Here is a 20,835-nt window from a genome sequence, read left to right on the forward strand (position 1 = left end):
GCGGAATGTTGTCAGGCTTCGTTATCCTCACACTATCTGGTTCAGGTGGACATCCTGAGCGCCTGAGGGAGTTTAGTGGACGGAGACGCAGATGTGTGTGTGTGTGTGTGTGTGTGTGTGTGTGCTTTCGTAAAACTAGGGTTTATTTTTAGGTCGTGAGTGCGCGCGCGCGTAAAGTGGAACAGTCGCGCGGGGGTCTCGCCTAGCACTCTCCGCTACATTTAGAAAAGTGCCCGCGCTTCGCCTGGTCCTGCCGCGTGCTTTTCTATAGTGTAGATCACGCTGATGAACGTGGCAGCCGCGCAACGTCTGGCGAGGCGAAAATAGTATGCATACCAGATAGACTTATAAATACCCTTGATTGTCTGGGACGAAAGTGACTCAAGCCCTGATGAGCCCTCCGGCGTATACGACCTGTTGGAAACATGGTGACGTGTGGGTATAATTATCGGATCAGAGTGCAAGTAAGGCGTCACGTGGCAGGGGCGTGGGGAGGGTGGAGGAGGGGGGGCATAGGCACTGCTCTCTGCCCGCCCGAGCCCCCCGCCCAAGGCCGCGCCGCTGGGCTTGCTGGTTTCATAAGTTCCATTAGCTTCTTGTCTGCAGCAGCGCGCGGCCACCCGGGGCAAGTGTTTATATTTCCCGTGTTAGCTTCTCGTTCAGGGTGGCGCGGCGGGTCTGGCGGGGCCCTATGGCGGAAGGTAATGTGTGTGTGTGTGTGTGTGTGTGTAGCTGGATAGTTATGTGCGGCCAATAAACTTGTCTAACTATCCGTATCAATCTGTATGTTGGGGGTATTGGGGGGGAGGGGATTGGACAGGCCACAGGCGCGTGTTAACCCTCCTGCCCTGCCCCCCTTCCTTCCCGCCCCCCTCGACCCCCTGAAACGTGCTGCGGCCAGGTGTGTGTCAGGCGGCAGGTTGTCGGGGGAAGGTGGGGGGGAGTACTGTCACTGGTGGTAGCGGTGGTGGTGGTAGTGATGGCGGTGATGGTGATGGTGAGGATGATTATGAAGAGGATGATGATGATGATGATGATGAGGAGGAGGAGAAGGATAAGCATTAACATCATGATTAGTGCATGAGAAGATAATTGCATGCTGGAAAGAATTAAAGCCTCTGGTATACCCCAAGGACAGAGAGAGAGAGAGAGAGAGAGAGAGAGAGAGAGAGTTAATCTCACACAACCCCTCCATTTGGTAGCTACCTGACTTTTTACGCCCTCAAAGGCAACAAGTGTGAGGGATTGTGTTGCCACGGCACCTCTCAGCCACTCCTGCCACAGCGGCGAGCAAGAGAAGACGTGGGAGGGAAGGGTCGTCATTACTCGTATTTCTTCATCATTCCTCGTCTTTCATCGGCATTACTCGTTTTGTCACGTCTCTGCGCGGCGTGTCAGTTTGTTGCGGCGTGCGCGTGGCCGTCAGCGAGGCGCCTCGACGACCGTCTCCCGTCACAGTCATGCGTCGCGGCCTTCGTGCGGCTGAGTGCTCGAATACAGTTGGTGACATACTGTGATACGGTAATTTGAGTATGAAATAGTAGGTTTAGACTGTGCGATATAAAGGTGCATCGTGAGTCGTGACCCTCTTAAGGCGGAAACGTGATGAATCTTTAAACTTTGATGACACTTATTAAGCTGTGTCTCATGCTTTCAACTTGTTCGTCTGATAAATAAGAGGCACACATTGAAAAGTGTCATAACGTGGCGACCTTCGGACCGAATTATAATGGAAAATCGAGCTTTAAATCTTTCTCACATCATTATTGGAATTTAAACGTATTTGATCTTAAGGCGAGGAAGGGCATTCGTTCACACTTTGCCAAATGATAACTAATGAGTTGAAGCACTTTACGAGTCGCAGCTCTTTATAATGAAACTTGAAACTTATCTTTCTCATCATCATTGGAACTTAAATGTATCTAACTTTAAGACGAGGAATGTCCTTGGCACAGTTTCCAAAATGGTGGTCATGAGTTGAAACAATTTTTAGGGTCGCTACTTTACGAGCCGTCATTTTTTTTTCTTAGCTGCAGATCCAAAGTTTGGCATCCGGTAGTGTGTCGTAACATAACAAAGCTCTTCAAACCCATATCGATCAAGCCTCAGACACCCAACAGAGAGTCCTAATGTATCTTCGCGACTCTCTTTACCAGTGCAATAAAACGGCAATGCACGGCCACAGATCACTCGGCCGATAGTCACAGTCATGCAGTTCGTTGTTCAAATAATTCATCCTTTCCAGCAATCTTCGCCATCCATCCCCTTTCTTTCCCTTCCTTCCCCAGCTCCTCCATCCAATCCCATCTCCTCCTCTTCCTTCTTTTCTCTCCCCTCCCCTTCCCTCCCTTCCCCAGGTCTTCCATCCCATCACATCCCCCTCCTTCTCATCCGTCTCCTCTTCTCTCCCTCGCTCTTTCCTCGCACTTTTCCGTCTCGCCTCATCATTGCCCGTCCCATCTGATCTTATCTCACCCAGTTCCGCCTCAACTTTCTCCGCCTCTCCTCCCCTTACAACTTTCCTCTCCCTTCTCCTCTCCCTCCTCTCCCTTTATCACACCCTCCCTCCGTTATCTTATTCTCTCCTCCCTTTCCCTCTTCTCCCCTTATCTTACTCTCCCGCCATTATCTTCCTGTCCCAAGTCTTGTATTCGGGGGTGCTTGTGAAGTAACCTCCAAGGACTCGGCCCCCTCGCTAACAGATTAAAGTGCTGTAGCGTGATCTGGAGCTCCGCAGGGTTCCTCACGCTTGATTAATGAGAGCATTTTCACGAGGAAAACCTGAAATTGTGGATGCGTGTGACCTTGAAGCAGTATGTGTGTGTGTGTGGGTGAGTGGGTGGGTGTGTTGGGGGACGGGATCTGCAAGGAGGCGTATTTTTTTCCTGTTTTCCTAATGGAGTGTTAATGAATGTGTTAGCGGATGTTAATGAAGTGTTGCATTACTACGTCCTCTTTGCCGATGGTCGCATCCTGCTCAGTGTCTGCGTAATAAGAGGTGGAAATGGTACATAGCTAATTATATCCTTGTGGTGAGCCGTGAGTGTGATCCGTCTTTCTTTTTGGTGAATCGGGAAAAATGACGAAGAACAGCCAAGTTTATTATTTTCATCGGCGATTGTTTTTTTTTTTTTTTTTTTCATTAAAGGATGCGGCTCAAGGGCAACAAAAAGAGTACAAAAAAAGCCCGCTACTCGCCGCTCCCACAAAAGTAAAAAGTAAAGAGTAGCCAAAAGAGAGGTCAGTTTCGGGTGGAGAGGTGGAGAGGTGAGGAGAGGAGGGGAGGTGAGGTCAAATGAGGACGTGATTTTCTGCTTTAAATAGATTTAAAAGGAAAACATAGGAGCACCTAGACAAGGAGGAGGAGGAGGAGGAGGGGTAGGAGGGGTAGGAGGAGGAGCAGAAGGCGGAGGAATAGGAGAAGTAAAGTTTCATGCAATATCGTATCGACAAAAAACAACTCTGCGTATCTGCTTCTCACATTTGAGTTTGTCGATTGTAAGTAAGTAAAGTTATGACGGCATTTATAGCGATGGAAGGAGAAGTGTTTGCATGAATCATTACTGGGAGATTTCTTACGACCCTTTGTTCTGTGGGGAAGGGGTTGGTGTGTGTATATATGTGTGTTTTTTGGTAGATGAGAGAGAGAGAGAGACGTGGGAGTGTTCATTATGATGCGAGACTAGAATACAAGACTTGGGAGAGAAATATAATGTAGGGAGGGTGAGATAAGGAGAGAAGAGGGAAAGGGAGGAGAAGAGAGGGGAGAGAGATGAAGATAACGGAAGGAGGATAAGATAAAGGGAGGAGAGAAGAAGAGAGGGGAGAGGAAGATAACGGAGGGAGGGTAAGAGAAAGGGGAGAAGAGGGAAAGGGTGGAGAGAAGAAGAGAGGGGAGAGGAAGATAACGGAGGGAGGGTGAGATAAAGGGAGTGAGGGAAAGGGAGGAGAGAAGAGAGGGGAGAGGGAGATAACGAAGGGAGGGTAAGATAAGGGGAGAGGATTTAGAGGGGAAGGGTTAAAAACGAAAACAACAACAACAACAACAACAACAACAAAAGCCCGCTACACGTTGCTCCGAACCCCCTCCCAGAAAAATCGAAAGGCCGCTAGAGAGGTCAATTTCGGGTTTGGTAGTATTGCAGAGACCTTCAATACCATCATGGAAAGGAAAGGAGAGGGAGGGAAAAAGGGAGAGTGGATATGTGGTATTTTGTTCTAGTAAGCGAGAGGGTCAAACGTCAACTATACTAGGAATATGAGGGAAGGAAGGAAGGAGCGATGGAGATTTACTGGAAAGATGAGAGGGGGGAGCTTATCATACGGTGTGTGTTATGACAAGTGGCCACGTAACCAGGAACTGAGGCTGTGAGGGGAAGGGCGGGAAATGTCGGGGCATCTCCGCTCTGTTTGGTGATGTTAGTGAACTTCGATACCGTACTGGGAAAGAAGGAAGGAGAAGGAGGGGAAAAGGGGGAGAGGGAGAGTAGATGGGGGAAGAGTATTCAGTTCTAGTAAGGGAGAAGGGAGAGAAAATTAGGAAAGAGGGTCATATATCAGCTATACTGGGAAAATGAGGGAAGGAGGGCAAAATAGCTATACTAGGAAAATGAGAGAGGGAAGGAGGGAAGGAATTATACCAGGAAAATAATGGAGGGAGAGGGAGAGAGAGAGAGAGAGAGAGAGAGAGAGAGAGAGAGAGAGAGAGAGAGAGAGAGAGAGAGAGAGAGAGAGAGAGAGAGAGAGAGAGAGAGAGAGAGAGAGAGTAATTATTGATAAAGTTAGATACGAAGGAGGAAAAGAAGGAAGACATAAGGGTGGATAAGAAGGGGAAGAGAGAAAAAAAATAACAAGGAGCATATGGAGGAGGGAAAGAAGAGGAGATAGATAATGAAGAGAGTAAAAGGATAGGAAGAAGAGAGAGGATGGAAGGGAAGAAGAGGAGACAGAGGGTGAAGGAAGGAAGATAAAAGGGATAGGAAGAAGACTGAGGATGGGAGAGAGGGAGGAAGAGAGGAGGAGGGAAAGAAAAGACAGATTAAAGAAAGGGAGAGTGAGGGAATAGGAAGAAGAGAGAGAATGAGAGAGAGGGAGAATGAGTGAAAGAGGGAAGAGGAGATGGTGTGAATGAAGGGAGAGAGAGAGAATGGAAAGGAAGGAAAGGAAGAGAGGATGAGGAAAAAAGAAGAGGAAGCAGATTAAAGAAAGGGAAAGTGAAGGAATAGGAAGGAGAGTGAGGAAGGAAAGGGAAGAGAAGGGAGGAAGAGTAATGATCTATATAAACATAAATATTGCTTACTGTCAGCGAACACAAAGACATTAATAACAGTTTCGGACGTTCACCCTAATTACAGGTATGCTAATTTGTCTCACCTCACACCTACCCACTCGTACTTACCTAACTACCAATATATTTACCTGCCTTTATAAATACCTTCCCTACTCTCTTCCTCCTCACGTATATATAACTACCTTCCACCTTACCTGTCTACTTCCCTATCTGCTTGCCTACTTACCTTCTTGTCTGTCTAACTATTCATTCACATATCTTACAGTCAATCTATCTGTCTATCTAGCTATCTATCTACTTTCAAACATACGTCCACACAAGATTAAAAAGTACACATGCATCCTATCTCTCTTTCCACACACACACACATACACACACACACACACACACACACACACACACACACACACACTTTGGTATCACTTGGCACCGCGGTTCGTGTGTGTCCTTACATCATGTTGCTATTCTGGCCCTCACCACTGGCTCGACGGGGTGCCACTCTGGGCGAGGCACGGTACTTCGACTCGGCCCTCTCTCCTCCCTTTCCCTTTCAAACGTAGTGGGACTGTTAATTAGATGTTTAAGTGGCTGTGGTCCTTTCTTTCCTACTCTTTCCTCCCTTCCTTTCCCTTTCTTCAACTCCCTTCCTTTCCATTTCTTTTCATCCCTCCCCTTCCCTTTCTTCTCCTCCCTTCCTTTCCCTTTTAAACGTTGTGGGACTCTTACTTAGGTGTTCAAGGTGTTTAAGGTTTATTTACTCCTCTCTCTCCCTTCTATAAGAGGAACTGAAGTGATGGACTCCTTTGATCCCATTCTCTTTCCTTTCTCTCTCTCTTTCCTCCCTTCCTTTCCCTTTCCGACGTAGTGACACTCTTGTTTAGGGTCCAAGTGGTTATTTTTGTTCCTCTCCTCCTCGTTATCCCGTTTATAAGTAGTACTGAAGCGAGAGGCCCTACTTTTTTTTTTTTACTTTTCTCCCTCACTCCTTCTTCCTGCTTTCCTTCCCTTTCACTTTTCTTCGTAGTGATATTCTTGTTAAGGGTAATGGCTCTTTATTTTTTGCTCTGTTCCCTCATCTCTCGTTCCTTCCCATCCTTTCACTTTCCTTCATAGTGGCACTCTTGTCAAGGTACTCAAGTGGCCCTTTTCCCTTCTCCTTCCCTTCATTTTCTTGTGGCAATGAAGCGGGAGGCACACTTCTTTTTCGACTTCTTCCCCTCTCCTTCCCTTTCTGCACACTTCTTTTCAACTCATCTCCCTCTCCTCCCCATTCTTCCCTTCCTTTCCTTCTCGTAGCAGTCAAGAGCCGTATTCTTATTCAACATTTCAAAGCCTACACTTCCGCATTTGTTCAGGCTTTCGTAGGAGTTGTGGGTATCTCCAGGGTTAGTTTCGTGAGCCTGGTGGTGGTAGTTTGACCCTTCTTCTGTACTATGAACGTGAACACACACACACACACACACACACACACACACACACACACACTGATGAGAACACGACTAATCTCCTCTTCGGCCTTCGGAAATAGTCGATGTGAGAGCCGGAAACATCTAAGAATACAGGATCCAAGTGTCCCTTCATGATCCTACTCCCTTTCCTTCCCATTCTCCTCTTGGGCTAAGTGGCACGGAATTGAGAGGCACATTACTTCTCCTCCTCCTTTTCCTCTTCTCCCCTCCATGGTTGCACTTTCTATGTCCCCCTCGTGGCCCCCTTCACTCCTGCCCCCCTTCTCTCTCTCCCCTCGCGAGTGCCACTGAAGAAGGGAAGGAGGCCCCGTGGGTACAGAAAGTGTCGGAAAAAGGAACCAAATACTGAGTTCGGGTTCTAATGTGTCTTCCTCCTTCTTCTGCTTCGTCTTCTTCTTCTTCGTGCTTCTTCTTCTTCTTCTTCTTCTTCTTCTTCTTCTTCTTATTGTAAGCCAAGAGTATCAACTCCTCTGAAGAGCTTTTATTTTGGGGAGGCGGTGGCTGAACAAATAGCGAGACGGCCCCGAAAGAGAGAGAGAGAGAGAGAGAGAGAGAGAGAGAGAGAGAGAGAGCAGTGGGATTGTGTTTTCTGCTGGTTGACTCCATCTGGCTCACTCGCTCTGTAACCTGACTTGGAGCGACGAGCGACGGGGAAAGGGGGGGAGGGGAGGAAGGATGCTGGGGGCGACTTCACGGGAGAGAGGGAGGTAATTGGAGGTATGGGAGGGTATATCCTAGGGCAACGAAGGGGCGGGGGGGAGAACGGAAGTGGGGGTGGGGTGACGGAGAGGGGGGTTGGAGTCTGGGCTGTGAACAAGTTTGGTGGGGATGTTAGGTCTTAGAGGAATCACAGGTAGAGTGGGAGAGGAAGAGGAGAGGGAGAGGAGGAGAGAGGGGAGAGAGAGAGAGATTGGAGGAGGCAATACAAGGTGAACAAGGAGGAATATGTACGGAATGGAAGGGAGAAAGGGAATGAAGAGAGAGGGATAGACTGAGGAAGGAATGTAGTATGGGTAGAGGATAGAGGGTGTGAAGAGGGATGTCTGGGGATAAAGGGAAGAGAAAAGACAACTGAAGTAGGAGAAAAAGAAAATGGAAAGGAAAACGTCTACAGAAGGAAGGACTCGTAGTGGATAAATAAGGAGGGGAAAGAAGAGAGAGAAAGAGGAATGGGGGGAGTGACAAATGAAGGGGATGATGGACTTGGAAGTGGGATGGGCTTAAGAGGAAAGGGGGGGAGTGGAGGGAGAGAAAGAGGAAGGGAGTGATTGACAATTAAAGGGGAGGATATGCAAGAAAGAGTGAAGGGCTTATGGAAAGAGGAGAAGAAGTGAATGGAAAAGAAATATAGTCTGGAAAGAACATGGAGATAGGGGCATTTAGCTAGGGAGGAAGGGAGACTGATCTAGACTTGGCTTGAGGGGGAAGAGAAGAGGCTTTCGGGTAGAGGGAGAAAGGGGAAGGACGGGGAGATGTAGGGGAAAGGACCGTATGTGTGTGTGTGTGTGTGTGTGTGTGTGTGTGTGTGTGTGTGTGTGTGTGTGTGTGTGTGTGTGTGTCAGGTGGGATGGTGTGGCGGAGAGGAGGGGAAGGAAGAGATGTTAGGGGAAAAGAACGTAAGTGTGTGTGTGTCAGGTGGGACGGTGCGGCGGGCAGGGCGGGGCAGGTGATTGGCGGGGTCAGGCAGGTGTGAGGAGAGGCAGAGGATTGACGGTGAGGTGATACGGAAATCTGATAGTGCGCACGACAACGAAATATTTTGTATGTGGCTTTTTTCCTTTTTTTGACCTCCTGACCTTTTAGTATTTTCATCCGCGATTCCTGACCTTTTGAAAATATTCTCTCCCAGGCCACAAGGGCAAAAAGAAACAAGAGAGAGAGAGAGAGAGAGAGAGAGAGAGAGAGAGAGCAAAACAATGGATATTCACACTCGCATTTTATTTGTTTTTCTCGGTGAGGGAAAAAAAAACTGATTCGTTATTTATCTATTATTTTATTCTTTTTTTGATGTGTCTATATATATATTTGTTGATGGTGCTTTTAGCGTATATATTGTGTTCTCTTGTCGAATGTATGAAACATAACGAAACTTATATACATTTTTAACTGTTATTTTTCAATCACGGCTGTAAAATTGAAAAATAATGCTCGTAAAACACACACACACACACACACACACACACACACACACACACACACACACACACACACACACACACACACACACACACGCACAATGAGAGAAAAAATATGAAATGGAAAGACGGGAAAAATAGATAAAATTGGAGAGAGAGAGAGAGAGAGAGAGAGATTTTGACTAGTAACCCCCCAATGGCTCAGACTAGGTGGTGTCAAGTAACCTAAGTGAAATTACATGCGATTGTACTTAAGTGAATCAATCGCGTTGCCACGGGAGGCGAGAGTTCATTTTATTTTCGCACTACAACGGTGGGGGAAAAATTACATTGTTGCAGTCTGAATGTATTTGTTTACACTCGAGTTTTGTGCCATTATTTCTAGTTCGAAACGTGTCAGTGATCATGAATTAATTGGATTTGTCCTCATTCGTAAAGCCGCTGAGCATTTTAAAACATTCGACCAGTCTTTATCTTTCCTTTCCTTCCTTTTCTATTTCTGTTCTTCGTCTCTCTTCTTTTTTCCTTTTTCTTTTTTCGTCTTTTCCTTTCTTTTCCTTTCCTTGGCTTCAGGGATGAGAGATTTTCACCGTAAAATTTGTTGCGCAAGGAGATCATCTATGTTGCCCTATGTTGAACACTTTCTAGCTCTACAATATCCTTCGCATGGCGGGGAGATCAAAACTACGCTGAATATTTCGTGGTGTCTAACTAAACTGCAGTGGTAATATAACATCTGTGTTCTAAAATGAAGGCCAAGGTTCTGTTCTCTTTATTTGCTGCTTCAATGCACTGCAGAGAGAGAGAGAGAGAGAGAGAGAGAGAGAGAGAGATTGGAATAACACTTTTGGGTCACGCGGAATGGCTACATAAACTACCGGTGTGTGAGGCAGCGGGGCGTGAGAGGAGGAGGAGGAGGAGGAAGAGGAAGAGGAGGAGGAGGAGGAGGGGGAGGAGGCAGCTACTTTTTGACAGCATCAGTAGGAATTTTAAGTGATTATGATAGCACCACTTCCACCGCCGACACTACTACTACTACTACTACTACTACTACTACTACTACTACTACTACTACTACTACTACTACTACTACTACTACTACTATTACCACTACTACTACTACTACTACTACTACTACTACTACTACTACTACTACTACTACTACTACTACTACTACTACTACTACTACTACTACTACTACTACTACTACTACTACTACTACTACTACTACTACTACTACTACTACTACTACTACTACTACTACTACTACTACTACTACTACTACTACTGCCACTAATAATAATTATAACACTCAGTCGGAAAATTAATCTGGCTTTCGTTTTTTCGCTAATTAGGAATAGAAAAAAATAATTAACAGTATTTACGTAATCATTCCCATTTTAATTTCAAGGCGTCGCTAATTACTGATTGTGGGGAGAGAGAGAGTGTTGGTTGGTGTTTTGCCGAGGCAGATAAAGAAAACAAGTACTGGCCTCATCTTTTGGCACGTGGATCTGTGTGGCATTAGGCGAAAATATTCACACACACACACACACACACACACACACACACACACACACACACACACACACACACACACACACACACACACACACACACACACACACACACATTAATAGTACTTCGCACCCTCTATAAACACTCTCTTTAACATTCTCTTTTTTTGTTCTCTTTCTATATTCTTTGGTAAGTCTTTTGCCTCTTCCTTCTCCTCATATTTCTTTTCTTTTATTTTTGTCTTTCTCTTTAGACAGTTCGTTTTCTAATGGTAGATTATATGCGTCTTTTTTTTGCGACTGTTTTCTTTATTAATTTTCTTTTCTTTTTATTTGCTTTTCTTTTTCTTTTCTCTCCTTTTTATTTTATTTTATGTATTTTTTTCTTTTCATTTGTTTTCTTTTTTTCTTTTCTGTTTTTTCTCTTAATTTCTTTTCTTTCCTTTTCTTTTTCTGTTCTTCTTTTCTTTTCTTTTTTTCTTTTCCTTTTTTCTTATTTTCATTTCCTTTTCTTTTCCTTTCCTTTCTTTTCTTTCTTTTCATTTAATTTATTTTCTTTTTTCATTCTTGTTCTTTCTTTTCTTTTCTATCTCCCTCTTTATCTGTCTTCCTACGTGTCCACTCTCTTTACTGTGGTTGTTCTATTTCTTCTTTTTCTTTTGCATTGTCTTACCCTTCATACACTTATTTTTAGATCTGTTTTCTTTTATCAGGTCAAGCATCTTTTTATAAGTATACGTTTTTGTTTTAATATTTTTTTTAATTCATTTTGTTCTTTTCTTTCCTCTATCCAGTGTCTATGTTTTGTCTATCTCATCATTACTTTGTTTCCTTTTTGTTCTTTTCTGCATTATCTTATTTTTTCCTTTTCTTTATACAGCGTCAATCATTTTTCTTTATTCAGCCTCTTATCATTTTATATAACCTCTATCATTTTCTTTATGCAACGTCTATCATTTTCCTTTTCTTTATACAACGTCAACCATTTTTCTTTATTCAGCCTCTTATCATTTTAATACAACCTCTATCATTTTCTTTATACAACGTCTATCATTTTCCTTTTCTTTGTACAGCGTCTATCATTTGCCCCTTCCTATTCGTCTATGGTTTCCTGTCTTTTCTTGTCTGCTTTATCTAACCCTTCTTCGCCTCCTTCACCCTCCTAAGAACGACCTACACGACGCGGCCTTCCCCCTACACACACACACACACACACACACACACACACACACACACACACACACACCTGTGGACGAGGTTTGGTGTGGAGGCCGTTCCTGGCACCACCGGCCTCTCCACATTCTTGGCACCTCCACCCCACCTCTCCACCGCACCCTCCTCCCTGCCTTGCCCTTCCCCCTTACTCTAGCATCGCCTCTGCCTCTCACCATGCACTGTCCAGCTCTAATGATCTCACCTCTTATCTCTAACTCACTCTCCAGCTGTCATTATATTCCACTTTTATATCGGTGCTCATTCCTCCACTCTCTCGTTCCCCCTCCCCTTCCACTACCCAATGTCCAGCTCTAATGATCTCACCTCTTATCTCTAACTCACTCTCCAGCTGTCATTATATTCCACTTTTATATCGGTGCTCATTCCTCCACTCTCTCGTTCCCCCTCCCCTTCCACTATTCAATGTCCAGTCCTTTTGATCTCACTTCTCATCTCTAACTCACTCTCCAGATATCACTATTTTCCATACTGTTTTTCATCGTTACCCATTTCTCCACTTTCTATTTCCTCTTACTTCCCTTCTATTTACTGTCCAGTCCTCATAATCTCACCTCTCATCGCTAACTCACTTTCCAGATGGCAATATTTTCCAGACTTCTTTTTATCCTCTGCCCTTTTCCACTATCCACTGTCCACCCCTCATGCTGTCCCTCTTTGTCTCACTTCATCCCTCATCCCCTTATTCCCATTTGCTCTGTCCTGTAACAAGTGTCCTGTCACCACCACCTCTGCACCTCAACAGACATATTATGCTAATGGTGCTCATCTCTCCCTTTTTCCTTGTGTCTGCAAAAGTCTTCTAGCTATTCACGTAGCTCTACACTCATCATTCTTTTTTACTTACTTATCTTTTCTCTTACTCATATGGAAAGTTTCGTAAAGATGCTGCCCTACTCAGTTTCCCTTTTCTTTTCGCTCGTTTTCCTTTTCCGTCTCAGAGGTGCTCGTCGTGCTATACAGTAATGAGGACGTGGCTGTTTATTTGCGCACGTCACACCTGTCTGAGCCTCCTACGGCACGCTTCCTTGTATACCGTCAAGACCACAGGCTCCTCGTTCTTTTCCTCTTCTGCCTCTTCCTCCTTCTCTTCCTCTTTTTCTTCGTCCCTCTCCTTCAGGTTGTTTTTCCTTTTTCCGTCAAGATCACGTCCTTCTGCACCTGTTTGATCTTCCTTCTTACTGTCGAGACCCTCCCTATATCTTCCCTTTCCCTTCCCCTTCCTTCCCTCTCCTTTTCTCCTTTTCTACTTCTTGCTGCCATTATTCCTTTATACTTTTATTGTAATGACTAGTTTCTGTATTCTTTCTCCCTCCCTTTCTCCTCCTTTTCCCTTCCCCTTTCTTCCCTCTCCTTTCTTTCTCTTTTCCTTTTCTACTCCTCTTCTTGCTGCCATTCCTTCTTTAAACGCTTTATTGTTATAGCTAGTTTCTCCTCTCTTTTCTACCTTTCTCTTATCCTCTTCTTTGTTTCTTTTTTTTCGCATTTGTTTCGTATCTTTTCACTGCCAAGGTCATCGTCTCTGCTTTGTCCTTCCTCTCATCATTCGTCTTCCTCTCCACTGTCAAGGCTCATCTTCACTTCCTCCTCCTCAGTCAGTGTCCGGCTCCCTTTTCATCTCCCTCCCCTCCCTCGTTTTCTTTGCCTCTCGTCCACTGTGCATCATTAGCAGCTCCCTTCCTCCCTCCTTCCTTCCCTCCCTCCTTCTTTCCCTCCCTCCCTCCCTCCCTCCTTTCCTCCCTCCCTCCCTCACTTCCTCTCTGTCTCCACATCTTTTCTTTTCTCTTTTTTGTTTAGATTTGATTTCTTGTTTTTCTTTCCTTTTTTTACTTTTTCGTCTTTTTTTTATAGACTTCCTTTCCTTATTTTTCTTTCTTTTATTTTATCTTCCCTTCCATTGCCTTCCTTTTTCTGCTCCTCTTTCCTTCCCTTCCTTCCCTTTCCCCTCTCCTTCCCTACTCCTTTCTCCTTCCCTTCCTCCCCTCTCTCCTCTCCTTCCTCTCCAGTCCGTTTCCCTTTCCTTCTTTACCTCCATTTTCGTTCCCTTCCCTCCCTCTCCCCTCCTTCCCTTTCCTTTCCTTTCCTCTCATCTCCTTTCCTACTGCCCTCTCCTTCCATCCCTTCCTTTTATTTCCTTTCTTCCCTTCTCCTTGCCTCCTTCCTCCTCCCTTCCCATCACTTCCCTTCCCTTCCCATCCTCTCCCTTCCCTTCCCATCCTCTCCCTTCCCTCCCTTCCCTACCCACTCTCAAAGTCCAACAGTTTTCATTCAAAGATCACGCACGCAAGCAACAGCAGGGAGTTTAGGCACGTTTGACTGTGTGTGTGTGTGTGTGTGTGTGTGTGTGGAGTCATGACAGGCGTAGGGGCGGGCAGGGATGGAGTTGGGTAGGTCGGGTGGAGTGATGGGTTGGATGTGGAGGGGGGGGGGAGGTGTGTGTGTGCGTGTGTGTGTGCGGGGGGGAGATGGGGGAGATATGAAGGCGGACGGGGGGAGGGAGGGTACGTGTGGGGAAAGGAAAGGAAAACAATCCTGTCACACACACACACACACACACACACACACACACACACACACACACACACACACACGCACACGTTCGGTTCACTCTTTGTATTACATTTTGTTCCTCTTGTAAAATTGTTGTTGTTGATTTTTTTTGTTTATTTCCCGTTTGTCTGTCTGTCTGTCTGTCTGTATTAGTGGCTGGCTTGATTTCGTGTCTGTTTGGTGATTTGTCTGTCAGTTAGTGTGTCTGTTAGCCTGTCTGTCTGCGCTTGTTTTCCTGTCTGTCTGTCTGTTTTTTTGTTCCTGTGATCTAGAACACTTAAATTTTGTCTGTCTGTACTGTTTCTGGATATGTATTTCACCCTGTCTGTCTGTCTGTCTGCCTGTCTCTCTCTCTCTCTCTCTCTCTCTCTCTCTCTCTCTCTCTCTCTCTCTCTCTCTCTCTCTCTCTCTCTCTCTCTCTCTCTCTCTCTCTCTCTCTCTCTGCGTTATCCTTTTGCCTCCCTACGGAATATTCGTCACACTTTTGCAATATTTTCTGCTTTTCATTTTCATATATTTCTCTATTTCGCTTTTCATTCGAATTTTTGGAGCTTTCGTTCGTAATTTTCACCGCATTGCACTTGTTATTTTCTGTTTGGCGTGTAATTCTTTCTCTCCCATTCTCTTCTTTCAGTATAATATCGGTTTTCCTGCTTCTTTCTTAAAATATATTTCGGTTTCTGCGCGAAGTCTACCTTTGTTTCCTTTCTCGACTGGGCGAACTCAAGCTGAACGGCGAAACGTCTCAGTCATCATCACTCATTGTCATCACCAACATCCTCACCATCATCACCATCATCAACAACATCCTCATAATGCATCAACGTACAGTGTCTCTCTATAACACTTGCTCACGTCACTAACCGCTAAAAACCGACACAGTGAAGAAAAGATAGGTAGCTAGATAGATAAATAGACATATACATGCATACATAGATAGATAGATGCGTAGGTAGAATGATAAATAGATAGATAAATAAAGAGTCGGAAACTAAATATAATCCCTGTTTAAATAAGTAAGATTCATGGACGAGAGAAAGAGGGGAAAGTGACATCACAAGGAACAGACATACTGGAGGGGTCGGTAGGTTGCAGTGTGAGGCAGACTTCGCATTGTTAAGAGGCTATAAAGCAGTGGGCGGAGGTAGGTGGACCATCACCCGAATGTGACTATTAGCCCAAGTGAAGGTAGTGGTTTTGAAGGAAGCGAGAGAGAAGTAAGACAGGATGAGTAGGAATGAACAGTGGATAGAAGCTGAGGAAAGAGTGAAGCAGTGGAATGAGGAAGGGTTTAATAAGGTTGGTGGAGAAGGTGGGAGGGGGGCGTAGGCAATAGACGTGAGAGTGGAGGTGGTTGGGGGGGGAGGGGAGAGAAAGGGGGAGCTAGCAAGGCCCTTTGGTTCTAGTGACAAAAATGTGGTGGTGGAGGCGGAGGCTGTGGGCGGGAAACTGAGGCTCGGGAGAGGGAAGGTGAGGGAGAGAGAGAGGGAGGGAGACAAGGGAGATGGGGAATAGAATGAGGAGGAAGGGAGAGAGTGAGGGAGGGAGGGAGGGAAAGGGGGAGCCGTGTACTAATAAAGAACACACACACACACACACACACACACACACACACACACACACACACACACACAGACACACAACGCTTACTCTTTCTTTCCTTTCATTTCTCACCTTTTAATCGGTAACATACGAACTCACCTGTCTCACCTGTTCTCTCTCTCTCTCTCTCTCTCTCTCTCTCTCTCTCTCTCTCTCTCTCTCTCTCTCTCTCTCTCTCTCTCTCTCTCTCTCTCTCTTTCTCTCTCTCTCTCTCTCTCTCTCTCTCTCTCTCTCTCTCTCTCTCTCTCTCTCTCTCTCTCTCTCTCTCTCTCTCTCTCTCTCTCTCTCTCTCTCTCTCTCTCTCTCTCTCTCTCTCTCTCTCTCTCTCTCTCTCTCTCCTCCCTTCCCTTTCAATCGCGTTATGATGTCACTTATCAAACTTAACCTCACACGTGGGAACTCTTCATTATATAAAACACACCTTTCCCTCTATTCCTGCCTCTCTCCCTTCCCCTTTCCAACACGCACGCCTTACATCACGCATAGCCCATTCACACATCATTTCCTCTTTCTCCTCACGTTCCCTCTCAACCGTTCATGATGTCACTAGTTAGTTAGGTAAGCGAGCTGACCCCCGCCCCCCCCAATACATACACGCACACAGACACCTTACATTAAACAACCCAACATGCACACATACACATATAAACGTATGATTCTTTCCCTCTTTTCTCTACAGTTGGGTTATAATGTCACTTAAAAACTTAGGTAAGCGATCTGCCTCCCTCCTCCTTACACACAGAGACGCACACACATAGACGCACACTCACACACCTTACTTCAAACAACCCAACCCATCCCAGCACATATAAACGCCCGATTCTTTCCCTCCCTCCCCTACAATCGGGTTATGATGTCACTCTTATCTTGGGTGAGTGAGCGAGGAGGTGGTGGCCCCGCGAGATCCCTTTTGTGTGTGGCGGGTGTTGGCACGCCCTCAGAGCAGTGCCAGCAAGGTCTCTCGGATAACAGTGCCAAATGTGATAGAGCTGCTCGCTGCCTCTCCCTCCCCAGCTGTGGTTGAGAGAGAGAGAGAGAGAGAGAGAGAGAGAGAGAGAGAGAGGGAGAGGGAGAGGGAGAGAGAATGACCTAGATATCGCTTACGTGTTTATCGTGAGGCATAAGCGTATAAGACTTTGTGTGCGTTTTCGTGTATAGGCCTGTGTGTGTGTGTGTGTGTGTGTGTGTGTGTGTGTGTGTGTGTGTGTGTGTGTGTGTGTAAAGCGTCGCCTCTGTGTGTTTTGTTCTCCTTTTGACGTGTTGATAAAGGGAGGAACCGGCAGAGACAGACTCCTAAGCACATACTCCATTACCGCTCCTCTCCTTCCTCTTTCCTTCGTCCCTGTTCACTCCACCAGTTCTTCGTCTCTTCTTTCTCCAGTTCGTCGCCTCTCTTCACCCTTCACCCCTTGCATAACGGTTCCTCGTTTCTATCACCACTGTTCTCTTCACCTTTCAACAGGACTAAATTTACTGTACAGTGGAAATATTACATCTTTATTCAAGAATGAGAAGTTTCTGTTGATGAAGCCCAGCATTCTGTTCGCTTTGCTTGCTGCGTTAATGCATTGAAGTTAAAAGTTGAAGCTTAACATGATGGTCACTTAGGTCCCTCACACAATTAACGCTTTTGAGTTTTGCGCTACACATTTCGTAATCTAAGCTAATATTTTTGTTCCAATTTGAAGCGACTGGCACTTGTCTAAATTAAAGAGCATTTTTCATAATTCAGACCAAACTGAAATTTTATCCTAATATTCTTTGAGTTTTTGTCTGTCTTCGTCATAGAGGACCGAATTACCAATCTTCGTGTCGTTTGCAAATCATCCACAAATTGACCTCTCTTGGCCACTCCTCTCAACTCAACTGTGATTTGCGGGCTTTTTTTCATTATTGTTTTACTTTTTTTTGCCCTTGAGCTGTTTCCTTACTGTAAAAAAAATCTAGTAATGAGTTTATTGGGCCGAACGTCAGTATCGTTGATGTAAATTCTGAACAACACTGGGCCAAGAACTGAGCCTTGAGGGACGCCACTAGTAACAGGCGCCCACTCTGAGGCAACTCCATCAGTCAACAGTTAGCGAGAGAGAGAGAGAGAGAGAGAGAGAGAGAGAGAGATTACTGCAGAGGGACAAAGCAACTTAAAATGAGGTCAACAAAGCTAACAATCTGTGTCTTGTGTGTTCTAAGCGACGCCTCGAGGCTGCTGGGAACACACACACACACACACACACACACACTTCTCGTCTTCCATGGCGTGAAAGAGTCCGTTGTTTGTTATCACTTTAGGTCAACAAAACATGCCACTCATACACTTTACTCTTTTACGAACTGCTTGTCTCTACTTATTTCCTCTTTTTCCTCTTGTTCTTCTTATGTTCTTCACTTGTTTCCTCTTTGTTCTTCTTGTTCTCTTGTTCTTCTTCCTTTTATATCGGCTTTGATATATATTCTGAGAGAGAGAGAGAGAGAGAGAGAGAGAGAGAGAGAGAGAGAGAGAGTACACTGATTCAAGGAGAGAGTAAACTTTTCTCATTTCGTAGTTCGTAAAGAAATTGTTTTGAGGTAACGTAATAGTGAGGGGAGGGGGAGGGGCGGGAAGGGGAGAGGGAGGAAATGAGATAAGAGAGGAGGGGAGAGAAGGACATGGGAGAGGAGTAGAGGGAGGAGGGAGGAGACGCTGAAGAAGATCCATAAAAAGAAGAAAATGAACAGAGGGGAGAGTAAGTGACCGAAATAAGGGTAAGAAACGTTAATGGATGAAGGAAGAGAGAGAGAGAGAGAGAGAGAGAGAGAGAGAGAGATGAAAGAAAACTGATATTAAGGACGATAAAAACGCGTCTATGTGGAATTGTCAAAGGGAGCATGAATTATTTTTTTCTTACTAATAAAAAAAAGACAAGAATGTAATTTATTCTTCTACGTGGAAAAGGACGCCGCCGGAGGGTTGGTTCTTTACGCAGATTTTAGGTAGAAATTAAAAATCCTCTTTGTGACTTATGCCGCGCTAAATATTAGAAGACGAAGGAGAAAAAAAATATCACGGGGACCCTTATAATGAGTACCTACCTGTCTAATTAGTTCCCAGGTAAGAAGGGGAACGAAGGTGTGGAGGGAAAGAAAGGGAAAACAAAAGAGATATAATGGAGAGGGAATGAGGATGGAAGACGAAAAGAAAATATCGAAAGAAAATATATAAAGGAAAGGAAATAAGATCAGGAGAAGAAAATACAATTGAAAAGAGAGAATGGCAATTTGAAGAGGAGGGACGAAGGTGTTAAAGGAAAGAAAGGAAGAAAATGACGGAGAGTTGATGAGGATAGAAGAATGAAGGAAAATATTACGAGGAAAATAACAACATTGATCGAGGAAAAACTGGGAAAAGAAATAAATGAAAAAGGAGAGGTAATGACAGTTGGAGGAGAAGTGGAAGAAAGGAATAAAAGAGGAAAAAGCTTATATGACATGAAGGAAGGTGTAGAAGGAAAGAAAGAAAGGGAAAAAGATAATGGAGAGATGATGAAGATGGAAAATGGAAGGAAAATATGATGAGAAAAAGAACAAAGGTGACTGGAGGAAAAAAACAAAAACAGGAGAACAAGGATTTTTTTTTTATTTTCTCTCTCTTTAATTTTTTTGTCATGTCATACAAAGGAGAAAGGGAAAAGGAAAAGAATAAAATTAAGGTTATATTTTCTTTCTCTGACGCTTTCTTCCTTTTTTTTCTATAATGTCTTTGCTCGTAGAATGGAGGGAGAAGAAAAATTAATAGACGTGAAAGGGAAGAAGGTTATATTTTCTTTCTCTGGCATTACTTTCCTTTTTTTATCTCTATTGTTTATTTTCTTTCTCTGGCGCTTTCTTCTTTTTTTTCTATAATGTCTTTGCTCGTAGAATGGAGGGAGAAGAAAAATTAATAGACGTGAAAGGGAAGAAGGTTATATTTTCTTTCTCTGGCATTACTTTCCTTTCTTAATCTCTATTGTGTCTTCTTATAATTTTCCCGCAAGACATAAACAAACCCTTAGAATAGCCCCCAACCACATTATACAGGCGTGGAGAGGTGTATGTAGGGAGAGCTTATTTGATTTCCACGAGGAGCGAGGAGATAACATTCCCACGACTACCTGATCTTACCTGTGGCCGCCCCGAGGATCCTTTTTCCAGCCCCCGATCGAAGAGCTGGATCATTTGACATCCATCTTCACTCCCTCTTTCTCAGGTTCTCATTCCATAACCAAATAGGAAAACAAGAAACAGCAGCTACTTCGTGTTACTCTGCCCAGTCTAGTTTTCATATATAACTATTTTTTTCCTATTTTTGCACACAGTTAAAAGCTTTTCTTACCTCTTCTTTGTTCTTTTTCATTCCCGGAACTTTTTTTTATCTCGTTTTCATCCTTTTTTATTATATTTTCTAGCTTATCTAACGCCTCCAGTGGTTAGTATCCCCCACTATCTATCCTATCCTTATCTTTTCCTTGTTCTTTTTCATTCCCATAACTTTTTTTTCTCGTTTTTATCCCTTTTTACTATATTTTCTAGCTTAGTTAAGGCCTCCAGTGGTTGGCATTCCCTACTATCTATCCTATCCTTATCTTTTCTGTTTCTTTCTCATTTCCATAACTTGCTTACCTAACGCCTTTATGGTTAGTATCCCCGACTACTAATCTGCGGGCTTGGGTTCGAATACCGGCGTGCAGTCCACCCAGCTGTTCATCCTTCCTTTCGGGCTCGTCGGTAAATGGGTACCTTGGGAAACTTGGGGTAATTTTGGCAAGGTAAACTGTGGTAACCTGGATGTTATATTACTTTATCTTCCTTTTCTTTCCCTTCACTTCTTTGTTCCTCTACTCCTCTCTTCTACCTTTCCATTTTCTCTCCGTTCCTTACTCTCCATTTCTTCCTTTCTTTCCCCTCTATTCCCCTTCCCTTCCTCTCCTTTCCTTTCACTTCCCTCGTTTCTCTTTCCTTTCCCTTCGCTTCTTTGTTCCCCTATTCCTCTCTTCTACCTTTCCATTTTCTCTCCCTTGCTTACT

Source organism: Eriocheir sinensis, chromosome 21, assembly GCF_024679095.1.
Source record: "Eriocheir sinensis breed Jianghai 21 chromosome 21, ASM2467909v1, whole genome shotgun sequence".
Taxonomy (NCBI): Eukaryota; Metazoa; Arthropoda; class Malacostraca; order Decapoda; family Varunidae; genus Eriocheir; species Eriocheir sinensis.